Source organism: Trichosurus vulpecula, chromosome 9 (genome assembly GCF_011100635.1).
Source record: "Trichosurus vulpecula isolate mTriVul1 chromosome 9, mTriVul1.pri, whole genome shotgun sequence".
Taxonomy (NCBI): domain Eukaryota; kingdom Metazoa; phylum Chordata; class Mammalia; order Diprotodontia; family Phalangeridae; genus Trichosurus; species Trichosurus vulpecula.
In genome coordinates, this window is record NC_050581.1 from 68,410,150 (window position 1) to 68,427,072 (window position 16,923).

Genomic DNA, 16,923 nt, shown 5'->3' on the forward strand with positions numbered 1-16,923 from the left:
AAAGAAGCTAATTGGGAAAAAAAAGCTTTTCGAAAAATATTTTTGATATCGGATATATATGGCTTGGACTAGTCCTATGATTTTGTTGATATGGGGAACTCCTCTGTTAGGAAAGCCTCTCCACTAAGGCTTTTTCTGCAACTTAAACATATGAGGACAAGAGTTATTCCTTAGCAGACACAGTCAAAGCATATGAACAGGAAATGTCCAAAAGACAAAACATAATCTACCCATAACCATGTCAAAAAAAGATGCTACGAATCATTCACAACAAGAAATGCACATTGAAATATTAAGATTTTACCTACTCACCCATCATGTCTGCAAAGATGGTAAATGATTGGGAAGATAGGGAAAGACAGGTATACTAAAATACTGTTTGTTGAACTAGAGGTAAGGCAGGGGATGGATCACTGGGTCTGGAGAAAGGAAGACCTGAGTTCAAATCTGGCCTCAACATGCTAGCTGCATGACTGTGGGCAAATCACTTAGCTGCTATCTGCCTCAGTTTCCCTACCTGTAAAAATGGGATGCTAAAAGATCTATCTCTCAGAGTTATTCTGTGGATAAAATAAGGTAGTATTTGTGAAAATCCTTAACACAGTGCATGGTGCATAGTAGGTGCTACGTAAATACTTATTCTCTTGCTTTTCTTCCTCAGCTGTATATTGGTTGAATTGCTATGGGAAAACAATTAGAATCATACCACAAACTTCATTAAAATGTATATAACTTTTGCTTCAGTGGTACTATAATTAACTGTGCACCCCAAGGAAGTCAAAGACCGAGTCAAAGACAAATATATAGAAATATTTATAGCTGCACTATAAATGGAAAGAAAATTGATGCCCACTGATTCGGGAGTGGCTGAACAAATTATGGTACCACAAATGTAATAGAATATTATTGGGACATAAGACGAGGAGTATGATCAATTCAGAAAAACTTGGAAACATTTTTATGAAATAACGGAAAGGAAAGTAAGCAGAACTTAGAGAACAATTTACATGATGACCAAACCAAAATGCAAAGAAAAACACTACAATAAATCTACGGTACCACCTGTGATTGGTGCCTCCCCTTCCTTTCCTCTCACTCTCCTTTTAACTCTCTGCAGTCTAGTATCTGTCCTCATCATTCACTTGAAACTGCTCTCTCCAAAGTTTTCTACCTTTTCTACCTTCTTAATTGTCAAATCAAATGGTCTTTTTTCAACCCTCATTCTCCTTTACCTCTCTGAAAGTCTTAGGCAGATGGGGGTAAAACGGATAAAATACTGGGACTGAAGTTTCAAAGACCTGAGTTCAGATCCAGACACAGACACTTGCTAGCTGTGTGACCCTGAACATGGCATTTAATTTCTCTGCCTCTCAGTTTCCTCAACCATGAAATGGGAATAATAGAACTTTACCTCATTGGGTTATTGTCCGGATGGATTAGCCCTACTCTCTCTTCAGCCTTTAACATCGTTCATCACCCTTTTTACTTTGATGCTCTCTTCTCTCTGGCTTTTGGTGACATGGCTCTCTCCTGGATTATTTTCTGATTTATCCTTAGTCTCTTTTGCTGGATCTTCACCCAGTTTATGCCTGCTAACAATGGATGTCCCCAAGACTCTGTTCTGAGCCTCCTTCTTGCTTTATACTATTTTATTTGGTGATTTCATCGGCTCCCATGAATTTTATCATCACCGCTGTTCTGATGATTTTCGTCCATCCCTAACCTCTCTCCTGACGTTCAAGCTCACATTTCTAACTGCTCATTAGACATATCAAACCGTATGTCTCACAGACATCTTAAACTCAACATGTCCAAAACTGAGCTCACTGTCATTCCTCTTCAAACCCTCCTCCCCTATTAATAACATCCCTATTATTGTCAAAGGTGCCAAAATCCCCCCAGTCCCCAAGGCTTGAAACCTAGATATCATCTTGGATTCCTCACTATCTGTCATCCACCACCACTCCCATCCAATCACTTGCCACATTCAATCATCTGTCATTTTTACCTTCATTGACATCTCCTCTAGCACTGCCACCACTCTGGCATAAGCCCCCATCGCCTCATGTTTACAATATTGGAAATGCCTGATCTGCTTGCAGTAAGGCTCTCACCACTGCAGTCTATCCTCAACTCAGCTGTGAAACTGATCTTCCTAAAGAGTAGGTCTGACCATATTACTCCTACCCCTGCTTCTCTCACTATTCAGTAAGTTTCTGTGCCTCCCTAGTACATCTAATCAAATAAAAAATCCTCTATTTGGCCTTGAAAGCCTATTACAACCTTACACCTTTCTACCTTTTCAGTCTTCTTACACCTTACTCCCTTCCATGTCTTCCAAAATCTAATATCACTGGCTTCTTTGTTGTTTCTTCCACGAGAAGCACCATCTCCAGACTCCTGGCATTTTTACTGGCTGTCTCTTATGCCTACACTACTCTTTTTCCTAATCTTTGCCTCCTGGCTTCCCTCACTTCCTTCAATATTCAGCTAACATCCTCTCTTCTGCAAAGCATCTCTTTCAGGCTTCCTTAATCTTAGTGTATTTATGCAGAGATTAACTCCAATCTATTTTGCACATATCTTACTTGTACATGTTTGTTTGCCTACTGTCTCCTAGACTGTGAGTTCCTTGATAACAGAGAGTGTCTTTTGCCTTTCTTTGCATTTGTAGTAGTTAGCACAGTGCCTGGTTTATAGTAGGCCCTTAATAAATGCTTGGTAACTTCAGAACTCTGATCAATGCCTGTCGTAACTTCAGAGGACTAATAATGAAATATTCCTTCTTTTTCTTAGAAGAAAGATAGTAGACAACAAATGTAGAACTAGGCAAACATTTTTCTGATGTACTCTTATGTGTTTTACTTGGGTGTATTTATTTGTTACGCAGAAAGTAGCATGTTCCAGACAAATTCAAACCACTTCCATTGCTTTGATCACCATTTCCCTTCACGTTGATATATATGGCCCCAGGTCCCAAACCCCAAATCTTTGAGAATTCCAGTGCCCCCCAGACCACTGACCCCATTTCTATTCCAGGTCCTAAGGCCACCTCTGAGGGGAGAAATTATTGTGTAGAAGGGGCTCCCCTTCCTCACTACCACTAGTAGCAACTGATGACCATCTGCCACTGATTACCAGTTAATCCCAAGAACCCTGCAAGAGGCAGCATCTCTAAGAATAATAACTCTGCCTCCAACCCAGCCCCCATTACTATTATCCCAGGAAGCAACAACCACAGAGATTTGCCCTGGTTATTGATTCTGAAACTGCTAGCACCACAGCCATTAAAAACCCAGAAAAGAAAGTTTTTGCCACCAAAGTTCCTAGCAGTGTCAAATGTTTTAACATCAGAAACTCACAAGATTTTATTAGTGGAAATTCATAGCCATCTGCACCATAAAGATCACAAGGCATTTTCATATGAGTTGCAGCAGAAACTTTCACATATATGTTGTTTCTTCCATTAGGATGTGAACTCCTTGAGAATGGGAAATATTTTACTATTGCTATTTGTATCCCCAGTCCTTAGCACAGTGCCTTGAATGTAGTAAATGCTTAATACATTCCTTCCTTCCTCCCTCCCTCCCTTCCTTGCTTCCTTCCTTCCTTCATACAAAGCAGAGGTTTCTTGGAGGGGAAAAATACAGTCATTGGAAAGTGAGAGTGATATTAAAAAAGGAAAAAAAAATTAATAAAACATTTTAAAAATTACAAAAAAAATGGGAGAAGTTTTATTCATACATTAATAGATATTCTTTTCCACTGAAGGAAAAGCATATTAGAGTATGGAGAAAAGGAGAATTTGGAAAAACTATCTATGTCTAAGAAGACATATTAGGAAATATGTCTTCATATATTTCAATTGTTGTCATATGTAAGTGATATTAAATTTGTTCTGTTTAGACACAAAGGACAGAAGTAGAAATAATGGGTGGAAGTTTCTGAGAAGCAAGCTTCAGTTCTGCAAGGAAAAAAAAACATTCTTAGAATTTTAAACTATCTAAAAATGTAATGGATTGTCTTGGGAGGTAGTTGGTTACCACTAACAAGAGTTCATCAAACAAATGATGGATGCCTACTTGTTCAAAATGTTGTATTGTCTCCTGTTACAGCTATGCAAGCTCTTAGTCTCTCTTCTCCTTAGCCAGGCAACAGCTTATTGGGATATTCACAACCTAAACACAATTGAAACATCCACAAAAATTGGCAAGATCCCCTCTTTCCTGAAACAAGTATACACCCTGCCCTTAAAATTTCCTCATGGCTATAGTCGGCACCTCTCAATTGGTTCTGTGCTCTGGGTTAAGAGTCAGAGGAGTCAGTAAGATCTTTAACCCCTCTCTTTAATTTTCTCTGGGTATATCAGTAAGGCAAGATTCATGACCTAGAGGATGACCATGAACATGCCTGTACAGTTCAGAATCACAAAGTATGAAAAACTCTCTATGTAGAAGGCAGAGGAAGTATAACATTTATTTAGGCACCAAAGAATCAAATCCCAGAACCAGTAGTTCCAATTCTATATAGCAGTAATTGTATTCCAGAACCAGTAAGCCCACATCATTGTAGCAACAAGGAGATTAAAACACAACATTACAGCAAAGAGCCAAGTCATCCTGTAACCTTCAGCCTCTGCTAGGGCTTTCCCATAAGCAATCACTCAGGACTCCTAACTGCTTGCCTGTGTCCTCTCCCCCATCAGTCCTGTGGTCTGCAGCTCTCTGGTGTCCATCTCCTCTCAGCACTCTCTTCTGCAACTCTGTGGACTCAGAGTTCTTACTCCTTCTCCTTGGGCTGTATTCTGAAGTCTGGCTTCTCTTCTGACTTCTGAATTCTCAGTTCTCAATGGCTACATTCTGGGTATATATGTTCCTTTTAGGGCTCAAGGGCTTTGGGCCCAAGGGCTTCACACCCAATTGGCAAAAGAGTGTGGGAAAGCTCTTTAATCACTGATTGGCATCACAAAGGCATGGACCTGCCTCTCTTAACTGGCCCCATCTGAGGCCTATTGAATGGGTGGGAAAGATCTTCAATCACATTATCACCACAATGGGACAGTGAGTTATGAAATATCCAGGATGGGTTTCTATCTGAATTGCAGGTCTAATATCTTCTCTCAAAAGACTCAGTCTTATTCAGAATTTCCCTGCTTCTATCTAGGATACCATCATCTTTCCAGTTACCTAGGTTATCTGTGTTTATTATTCTTAACTCTTTACTATCAGACTACACTTCCAATAACTTGCCAAGTTACACTGATAATACATTCACAACATCTCTCAAATCTTGCAGTTCATGCAGCCACTACCCTAATTTAGGCCCTCAGTAACTCTCCCCTAGCCTATTGCAAACATCTACTAATTTGTCTTCCTCTCTCATAAGTCTCCCCTACCTGATCCATCCTTTACGTAGTTGGTAAAGTTATTTTCCAAAAGCACAGATATGGTTTTGTCATTCTCCTATTCAACAAATTGAAATGGTTCAATATTATCTTCAAGATCAGCTATAAACTCTGTTTTATATATAAAATTCTTCATAACTTAGCTGCAACGTATCTTTTCAACTTTATTATATACTATTCCCCATTCTGCACTCTGTGATCCATTGAGAAATGGTACTCTTCAGGGGCAGAGCCAAGATGGTAGAGAAAAGGCAGAGACTCACCTGAGCTCTCCCAAATTCCCCTCCAAATAACTTTAAACAACATCTCAAAAAAATTCTGGAGGAGTAGAACCAACAAAAGTACAGTGTGAAACAGTTTTCTGGAGCATGAAAACTTAGAAGGTTGGCTGGAAAGGTCTGTCACACTAGGGTGAGAGTAGAGCACAGTCCAAGGCAGGCAACATCCTGGCAAAACACCAGCAGGCTACCTATCAGCAGCTTCCCTGAGCCAGCCACAGTCCTTGGGGGCAACTGAATTGCAGTAGCTTCTGGAGCTCTCAGCCCACAGATGGTAAAGGAGTTAGATAACTGGTCAGAAGGAGATTACAGGGGGCTTTTTGCTGGCACTAGGTGCAGGCCTCTGCCCATATGCAGATTTAGGTCACATGCTGAACCTCAGTTCCAGGTCAAGGAGGAGCACTAGCACAGCAGAGCTTGTGGCTGCAAGGGAGCAAGATTCCTGGCCACAGTTCCAGATTAGAATGTTCTTGTGGTCACTCACAGACCAGAAGAAAGGTCAGGAGAATAATAAACACTCTTCTCCTTAGATCATACCACCTTGGAAGAACGCATATTTATAGACCCCCCCCCCCCCCGAACAAGCTCTGCAAACAGCTACACAAAAATCCTGAGGTTTAGGACAGTGCCCCCTCCATCCTAGATGCAGAGGCCAACTTTAACATAAGGTTAAAAGTAAAGAAATAGATTGGAAAAGTGAGCAAACAATAACAACTAAGAACCTGTCCACAGAAAGTTACTATGGTGACAGGCAAGATCAAGAAACACTAAGAAAAAGACAACAAAGTCAAAGTTGCTACCAAAGCCTCAAAGAAAAATGCAAATTGACTTCAGGCCCAAAAAGAATTCCTGGAAGATCTCTGAAAAGGATTTTAAGGTTCAAATAAGAGAGGTAGAGGAAAATTGGGAAAAGAAATAATAGCAGTGCAAGAAAATAATAATAAAAAAGAGTCAATAGCTTGGTAAAGTAGACACCAAAAACATTAAAGAAAATAACATCTTAAAAAACATAATAGGCCAAGTGGAAAAGAGGCAAAAAATCCACTGAAATGAAGAACTCTTTAAAAGGCAGAATTTGCCACATGGAAAATATAGTAGAAAAAGCTCACTGAAGAAAATAATTCCTTAAAAATTAGGATTTGGCAAGTGGAAGCTAATGACTCCATGAGACATCTAGAAACAATAAAACAAAGTCAAAAAATAAACAATGAAAGAAAATTTAAACTATCTCATGGGAAAACAAAGCAACAACAAAAAAAACTGACCTGGAAAATAGATTGAGGAGAGATTGGACTCATTGGACTACCTGAAAGTCATGATTAAAAAAAATAGCCTAGATATCATCTTTCAAGAAATTATCAAGGAAAACTGCTCTGACATCCTGGAACCAGAAGGTTAAATAGAAATGGAAAGAATCTTCTTATCACTTCAATAAAGAGATCCCAAAATAAAAACTTCCAAGTATATTGCAACCAAATTCTAGAGCTCCGAGACCAAAGAGAAAATATTGCAAGTAGCCAGAAAGAAACAATTCAAATATTGTGGAGCCTTAGTCAGAATAATACAAGATTTAGAAGTTTCTACATTAAGGATTGAAGGGCTTGGAATATGATAATCGAGGGGACAAAGGATCTATGATTAGAACTAAGAATCACCTATGCAACAAACCTGAGCATAGTCCTTCAGGGGAAAAGATGGACATTCAGTGAAATAGGACTTAAAGCATCCCTGAAGAAAAGACTAGAGCTGAATAGAAAATGTGACTTTCAAATATAAGACTCAAGAGAAACATAAAAAGGTGAACAGGAAAGAGAAATCATAAGGAATTTGGTAAGGTTAAACTTTTTATTTTCTTACACGGGGAAATGATATTTGTAATTTCTAAAAACTTTAATCATTATTTGGGCAGTTAAAAGGAATATATGCAGAGGGTATGGATGTGAGTAGACTATGATGGGATGATATTTTAAAAAAATGAGTAAGTGAATGTGAGAAAGTGAGGTGACAAAGAGGAATGCAGTGGGAGAAGGGGAAAGGAGGAAGTAAAATGGGGTAAATCATCTCACATAAAAGAGGCATAAAAGAGTATTTATAGTGGAGGGGAAGATGTTGGAGGTGAGGGGGAGCGCTTGAATCTTACTCTCATCTGAATTGACTAGAAGAGGGAATAACATACATACTCAGTTGGGTATAGAAATGTGTCTTACCTTACAGGAAAGTGGGAAAGGAAGGGCATGATAGAAGGAGGGGGCTGATAGAAGGGAAAACAGATTGGGGGAGGTGGTAGTCAGAAGCAAAACCCTTTTGAGGATGGAGAGGGTAAAAAGAGAAAGAGTAGGATAAATGGTGGAGGGGAATAGGATGGAGAGAAATATACTATTAGTAACCATAACTGTGAAAAAAGATTACAAGTTTCTCTGACAAAGGCCTCATTTCTCAAGAAATATAGAAAACTGAGTCAAATTTATAAAAAATAAGAGCCACTTCTCGATTGCTATGCGGTCAAAGAATATGAACAGGCAATTTTCAGATGAAGTAATCAAAACTATCCATTGTCATATGAAATTAATTGATTTAACCATTCTGGAGAGCAATTTGGAATTATGCCCAAAGGGTTATAAAACCATTCATACCCTTTGACCTGGCATGACAAGGTCTGTATTTTAAAGAGATTTTAAAAAAGCAAAAAGGGCTATAGGTACAAAAATATTTATAACAACTGTTTGTGGTGGCAAAGAATTGAAACTGAGGAGCATGCCCATCAATTGGGTAATGCCTGAACAAATTGCAGTGCATAATTTTGGTAGAATACTTTTGTACTATGAGAAATGACAAGCAGGATGTTCTCAGAAAATACTTGGAAAACTGATGAAAAGTGAAATGATTAAAACTAGGAGAATATTGTACACAACAATGGTAATATTATGCAATGATGAATTGTGAATGACTTGATTATTCTCAGCACTACAATTGTCTAAGACAATTCCAAAGGACTTATGACAAAAAATGCCATCCATCTCTAGCAATAGAACTGATGGAGTATGAATGCAGATTGAAGCATACTTTCTTTTGCTTTATATCATTTTGTGTTTTCTTTCACAACATAACTAATACAGATGATTTTACATGCATTTGGTTGCATGATTGTACATGCATAACTTATATCACATTCCTTCATATCTCAAGGAAGATTTGGGAAGGAAGGAAGGAAGAGAATTTGGAACTCAAAATTCAAAAAAGGAATGTAAGAAAATAGTTATTCATGTTATTGGGGAAAATATTTTTATTTTATTTTTAAATTTTATTTAATTTTTATTAAATAAAAAGTTTAAAATATTCTGTTCCACAAGTTTTTGAGTTCTAAATTTTCTCCTCCTCCTTCCCCTCTCTCCTTCCCAAGACAGTGTGCAATCTGTTACAGGCTCTATGTATACATTCACATTCAACATATTTTCACATTAGTCATGTTGCAAAGTAGAATTATAACCAATGGAATGAACCACGAGAAAGAAGAAACAAAACAGAACAAAACAAAGAGAGAGCAAATAGTATGCTTTGATCTGCACTCAGAATCTGTAATTCTTTCTCTGGATGTGGATAGCATTTTCCATCACGAGTGTTTGGAATTGTCTTAGAACCTTGCATTGCTGAGAAGAGCCAAGTCTATCAAAGTTACAATGTGACTGTAACTGTTTACAATGTTCTCCTGCTCCCCTTACTCAGCATCGGTTCATCTAAGTCTTTCCAGGTTTTTATGAAGTCCACCTGGTCATCATTTCTTATAGCACAATAGTATTCCATTACATTCATATACTACAACTTGTTCAGCCTTTCCACAATTGATGGGCATCTCCTCAATTTCCAGTTCTTTGCCACCACGAAAGGAGCTGTTGTAAATATTTTTGTACATGTGGGTCCTTTTTTCTTTTGTATGATCTCTGGGATACAGCTGTAGAAGTGGTATTGCTGGGTCAAAGGGCATGAAAATTTTTATAACCCTTTGGGCATTGTTCCAAATTGCCCTCCAGAATGGTTGGATCAGTTCACAACTCCACCAACAATGCATTAATGTTCCAATTTTCCCACATCCTCTCCAGCATTTATCATTTTCCTGTTTTGTCATGTTAGCCAATCTGATAGGTGTGATGTGGTACCTCATAGTTGTTTTGATTTGCATTTCTCTAATCAATAGTGATTTAGAGCTTTTTTTCATATGACTATAGATATCTTTAATTTCTTCCTCTGAAAACTGTCTGTTTGTATCCTTTGACCATTGGTCAATTGGGGAATGGCTTGTATTCTTGTACATTTGACTCAGTTCTCTATGTATTTTAAATGAAGTTTACAGGGACACTGGTTGTAAAAATTCTTGGGGAAAATTTTTTTTAAAATGTCACTGTTGCCATTTCTCACATATGACAATTTATCTCCTATGTCCATTCTTTGAACCAATCAAATTATAGCTCTGGTCAGAAAAAAAGGAAGAAGCACATAATGGTGAATAATTCAATTACTGAAATGACTTGCTTCCTAAGTACTTATATTTGAAGCAAGAGGATCCTTTTAAATAATATAACTGATGAAAACATAATGCCATGTGCATACTGATCATAGAAATTTTAAGTTGGAATTTTCACTCAAGTAAATATAAAGTTATGCTACAATCACCTTTCCTATAAGGTCAGAAAGAATGTCTTCAAGGTAGAAAAACCTATGCAACTACTATTACCACTGTCAGAATTTCTGATAATTTAGGTATGAGCTAAAACAAAGTTTACTTTTGTACTATCAAAGTGTTTTTTTCTTAAATGGAATTGGCTATGAACAGTTAAAAATCTCAAGAAAATGGCAAGTAATATTGTATTAGAATTATTTTATGGGGGGGGGGGGAGCAGAAGACCTGGGTTATATTTCATTGACCAGTCGTATAACCATGTGTAAGTCATTTTACCCCTGTAGGCTTCAGTTTCTTTATAAATTCAGGAGTTTAAATTACATTCAATTCAATAAATATCTAGTAGGTACATCATGTATGAAAGATACAATGACAAAAAATGATACCTCTTAAGGAACTTATATATTACTGACTAAGGATCATTCTATTCTAGAGGATCACTAAAATCTGTCTCTTCCAGCTATAAAATTCTTTGGGTTTTATGGTATACAGAAATGCTTTACTTGAATGTAGACTATTTTCAAGTACTCTAGAAGGAACAATTATATACAAACAATAAATATGCTAATTATGAAACATTCTTATCTTTTCATTAAAGTACTTCCCATTGGACCTTTACTTGGCAAAACTTTGTTAGACTAATTTGAGCTACAATCTGTAATTGAAAGTAATAAAACCACATTTCTTTAAAAACACAATTATAGGCTGATTTAAGAAAACTGTATTTGCAGAAAGCCCAATTTACTAAATGGATAAATTTAAAGATGATTGTTTACATTATAAAAGTCCAAAAATTTCTTTATTGAACAATTTGCCTTCATTTTTTAGGAGCTCCTGCAACTGATTTTTCTGGCTCTTTCCCCTAACTTTGGATTTGGGACTTTGATTCCCCCATTCCAATTCTGGATTTATAACACAAATAGGATATGGGGTTAGAGTCAAAGGATCTTGGAGATCAAAGAATATTGAGATATTATCTGGGTAAACTCTTTTGTTTTTCAGAAAAGAGATTAAGATTATAGAGGGTAAACATAAAGAGTCCAAGGTCATGAGACTATTTGGTGGTGAAACAGGAATTAGAACATCAGTATCTTGATTCCCAATCTGATGTTCTTTCTAGTTCTTCATTTAATTTTTCAAAATGTATTTTTATTTATTTTGTTAAATATGTCCCCCAATTATGTTTAAAATTTTTTGACCTTCATTTTTTAAAATGTTGAGTTCCAAATTCTCTCCCATCTGCTCCTTCCACACTTCTAGAGAAGGCAAGCAATATGATATTGATAATGTATATGAAGCTATGTGAAATATATTTTCATGTTGGCCATGTTGCAAAAGAAAATATACACACAAAAACCCTAAGAAAAATAAATTTGAAAAAATATGCTTCAAGTATGCTTCTGCACAGATAGTTCATCAGTTCTGTCTAGAGGTGGAAAGTATTTTTTATCATGGGGCCTTTGGAATTGTCTTTGATAATTGTCTCAATCAGAGTAACTAAGTCTTTCAAAGTTTTTGTGGTTTTGTTTATTTTACTTTGCATGAGTTCACATAAGTCCTCCTAGGATTTTTTTTTCTGAAATCATTGTGCTCATCACTTCTTTTTGCACAAGTGTCCCATCACAATCAAATACCACAAATTATATATCCACTGTCCAATTGATGGACACCCCCTCAATTTCCTATGCTTTGCCACCACAAAGAAAGAGCTGCTATAAATATTTTTGTACAAATAAGTCCTTTTCCCTTTTCTTTGATCTCTTTGGAATAAAGACCTTGTAATGGTATTGCTAGGTCAGAGGGTATGCAGTTTTATAGCCCTTTGGGCATATTTCCAAATTGTTTTCCAAAATGGTTGGACTAGTTCACAACTCTACAGTTTGTTATTGTCCCAATTTTTCTACATCCCCACCAGAATTTTGTCATTCTCTTTGTGTATTATGTAAGCCAACTTGATAAGTGTGAAGGGGTATCTCAGAGTTATTCTGATTTGCATTTCTCTAATCAATAGTGATTTAGAACATTTTTTCACATAACTATTGATAGCTTTGCTTTTTTTTTTTGCAAACTGCCTGTACATATTCTTTGATCATTTATCAATTGGGTGTTGGATCTTATTTTTTTTTATAAATTTGGCTTGCTTATCTATGTATTTGAAGAAAAGGAGGCCTTCATCAGAGAGACTTGCCAAAATTCCAGCCCTCCCCCCAGTTTCCTGTTTTCTTTCTAATTTTGACTGTACAGGTTTACTACGTGCAAAAACTTGTTAATTTCATATAATCAAAATTATCTATTTTCATTTCCATAATCCTCTTCATCTATTATTTGGTCATAAACTCTTCCCTTATCCATAGTTCTGACAGATACATTTTCCCATGCTCCCCTAATTTGCTTATGACATAACCCCTTATGTCTAAATCATTTAACCATTTTGATCTTATCTTGGAATGTGTTGTGAAATGTTGGTCTATGCCTAGTTTCTTCCAAACCACTTTCCAGTTTTATCAGCAATTTTTGTCAGATAGTGAGTTTTTTCCTTAAAACTTGAATCTTTGGGTTTATCAAAAACTGCATTATGATAGACACTTCCTACTGTGTACAATGTACCTAATCTATTACACTGATACACTTCTCTATTTCTTATCCAGTACCAGATTATTTTCATGATTTCCATTTTATACTAGAGTTTGAAATCTAGTACTGCTAGGCCACCTTCCTTCATACTGTTTTTCATTCATTTTCTTGATCTTATTAACCTTTGGTGTTTCCAGATCAATTTTGTTCTTATTGCTTCTACCTCTATAAAATAGTTCTTTGGTAGTATGATTAACATGATGCTGAATAAGTAAATTAACTTAGGTAGAATTGCCATGGCTCAGTTTCCCATGAGCAATTCCTTTTTCTCCGGTTGATTAGGTTTGTCTTTGAAAAGTGCTTTGCAATTGTGGTCTTACTATCCCTGGTATTCTCTTGGCAGGTAGGTTCCAAACTATTACATATTGTCTTCAGTTATATTAAAAGGAATATCTCTTTCTATCTCTTGCTTCTGGGTTTTGTTAGTAGCATATAGATGCTGGTTGTTTGTGTTAGTTTATTTTATATCCTGCAACTTTGCTAAAGATAAGAATTTCAAGTAGTTTTTTAGTTGATTCTCTAGGGTTCTCTAACTATACCATCTTGTCATCTTCAAACAGTGATAGTTTTGTTTCCTTATTGCCTATTTTTATTCCTTCAATTTCTCTTTTTTACTCTTACTGCTATAGCTAGCATTTCTAATATAATCCTGAAGAACAGACTTCTGGGGGTGGAGCCAAGATGGTGGCTGGAAAGCAGGGAATTGCATGAGCTCCCCACCACATCCCTCCAAAAACCTATAAAAAATGGCTCTGAACAAATTTCAGAGCTGCAGAACCCACAAAATAGCAGAGGGAAGCAGGGATCCAGCGCAGGACAACCTGGATGGTCACTGGATGAGGTCTATCGGGCACAGAGTGGAGGGGAGCGGAGCTCAGCATGGGAGGCAGCAGGACCAGCCAGACCAGGAGCTGGGCAGAACAGGCCCTAGCACCCTGAATCAGTGAGCTGTGGCAGTTACCAGACTTCTCAACCCACAAACACCAAAGACAACAGAGAAGGTTAGTGGGAAAAGCTGCGGGGGACAGAGTTTGTGGTTTGGCCACCGCCCCAGGGGCAGCGGGGGAGGTGCAGCTACACAACTACAGCTGCAGCTACTTCCGGGCCCAGGCCCACGTGGTGGAAGGAATTAAGTGGTGGATCAGAGCAGGAGTGCAGAGCCTGCAAAGATTTGCCTCAGGTCCGGGTTGGTGGTTCTTGAGGAAGGAGGAGGGCTGGGGTGGCAGAGCTGGCTGTATAGAAATAGCTCTGAAATCAACAGCACATCCCCTCACGCTTGGAACAAAGTACTCTTTGCTCTACAAGCAGTAATACCCCGACGAAAAACTGAAGGGTCAAGTACGTTGGCTGGGAACATGGCCAGGCAGTGAAAACGCACCCAGATTCAGTCTCAGACTTTGGAATCTTTCTTTGGTGACAAAGAAGACCAAAACATACAGCCTGAAGAAGTCAACAAAGTCCAAGAGCCTACATCAAAAGCCTCCAAGTAAAACATGAACTGGTCTCAGGCCATGGAAGAGCTCAAAAAGGAGTTGGAAAAGCAAGTTAGAGAAGTAGAGGAAAAATTGGGAAGAGAAATGAGAAGGATGCAAGAAAACCATGAAAAACAAGTCAATGACTTGCTAAAGGAGACCCAAAAAATACTGAAAAAAATATTGGAGAAAACAACACTTTAAAAAATAGACTAAGTCAAATGTCAAAAGAGCTCCAAAAAGCCAATGAGGAGAAGAATGCCTTGAAAGGCAGAATTAGCCAATTGGAAAAGGAGATCCAAAAGACCACTGAAGAAAATACTACCTTAAAAATTAGATTGGAGCAAGTGGAAGCTAGTGACTTTATGAGAAATCAGGATATTATAAAACAGAACCAGAGGAATGAAAAAATGGGAGACAATGTCAAATATCTCATTGGAAAAACCACTGACCTAGAAAATAGATCCAGGAGAGATAATTTAAAAATTATTGGACTACCTGAAAGCCATGATCAACAAAAGAGCCTAGATAGCATCTTTCAAGAAATTATCAAGGAGAATTGCCCTGATATTCTAGAGCCAGAGGGTAAAATAGAAATTGAAAGAATCCACAGATTGCCTCCTCAAATAGATCCCAAAAAGAAAACTCCTAGGAATATTGTCGCCAAATTCCAGAGCTCCCAAGTCAAGGAGAAAATACCACAAGCAGCCAGAAAGAAACAATTTGAATATTGTGGAAAAATAATCAGGATAACACAGGATCTGGCAGCTTCCACATTAAGGGACCAAAGGGCTTGGAATACGATATTCCAGAGGTCAATGAAGCTAGGATTAAAACCAAGAATCACCTACCCAGCAAAACTGAGTATCATGCTCCAAGGCAAAATATGGATGTTCAATAAAATAGAGGACTTTCAAGCTTTCTCAGTGAAAAGACCAGAGCTGAATAGAAAATTTGACTTTCAAACACAAGAATCAAGAGAAGCATGAAAAGGCAAACAAGAAAGAGAAATCATAAGGGACTTACTAAAGTTGAACTGTTTTGTTTACATTGCTACATAGAAAGTTAATGTGTATGATTCATGAGACCTCAATATCATAGTAGCTGAAAGGAATATGCATATACATATATATATATATATATATATATATATATATACGTATACATATATATATATACACATATGTGTGCATCTATGTGTGTACATACGTAGGTGTATATATATACACACACACACACACAAAGGGCACAGGGTGAGTTGAATATAAAGGGATTATAGCTAAAAAAATAAAATCAATTGAAGGGATTAGAGAGGAATATATAGAGAAAGGGAGAAAGGGAGAGATAGAATGGGGTAAATTATGTCACATAAATGTGGCAAGAAAAAGTAATTCTGTAGGAAGGGAAGAGGGGACAGGTGAGGGGGAATGAGTAAATCTTGCTCTCATCAGATTTGACCTGAGGAGGGAATACCATACACATTCAATTGGGTGTCTTATCCCACAGGAAAGAAGGAGGAAGAAGATAAAAAAGGGGGGGACAATAGAAGGGAGGGCAGATGGGGGGAGGAAGTAATCAAAAACAAACACTTTCAAAAAGGGACAAGGTCAAGGGAGAAAATTCAATAAAGGGGAATAGGTTAGGAAGGAGAAAAACATAGTTAATCTTTCACAACATGAGTATTGTGGAAGGGTTTTACATAACGATATGCATGTGGCCTATGTTGAATTGCTTGCCTTCTTAGGGAGGGTGGGTGGGGAGGGAAGAGGGGATAGAATTTGGAACTCAAAGTTTTAAAAACAGATGTTCAAAAACAACAACAACAACAAAAAAGTTTTTGCATGCAACTAGGAAATAAGATACACAGGCAATGGGGCATAGAAATTTATCTTGCCCTACAAGAGAAGAAGAGAAAGGGGGTTGGGAGGGGAGTGGGGTGACAGATGGGAGGGCTGACTGGGGAATGGGGCAACCAGAAAATATGCCATCTTGGAGTTGGGGGAGTGTAGAAATGGGGAAAAATTTGTAATTCAAACTTTTGTGAAAATCAATGCTGAAAACTAAATATATTAAATAAATTAAAAAAAATAAGCTCCTTGATAGAAGGAGCCCAGGTCTCATTAAAAAAAAATCCTGAAGAATAGTGCTGATAATGGTCCCTTGGTACAGAAGGTGATACTGTTCCTCAGGGTTCCTGTTCCATCTTGAGCAAAGGTGGACCTCTCCATCTATGATCTATGATCTAGATCACTGTAGGCAATGGCATTGCCAAACAGCTTCCAGTCCTGCATCCAGTGCTAGCACAGACTTCCCTTCTAACCTGTTTCTAACCAGTTGCCAGGTCCCCTTACCAGCTGTGGTTTAAGAGGTCCTGAGGCTGCTTCCTCTTCTGTCATCACTACCTAGGCAAGCCACTGATGTTGCATTTACATGGGCTCCAAGTGAGCCTCCAATTCTATG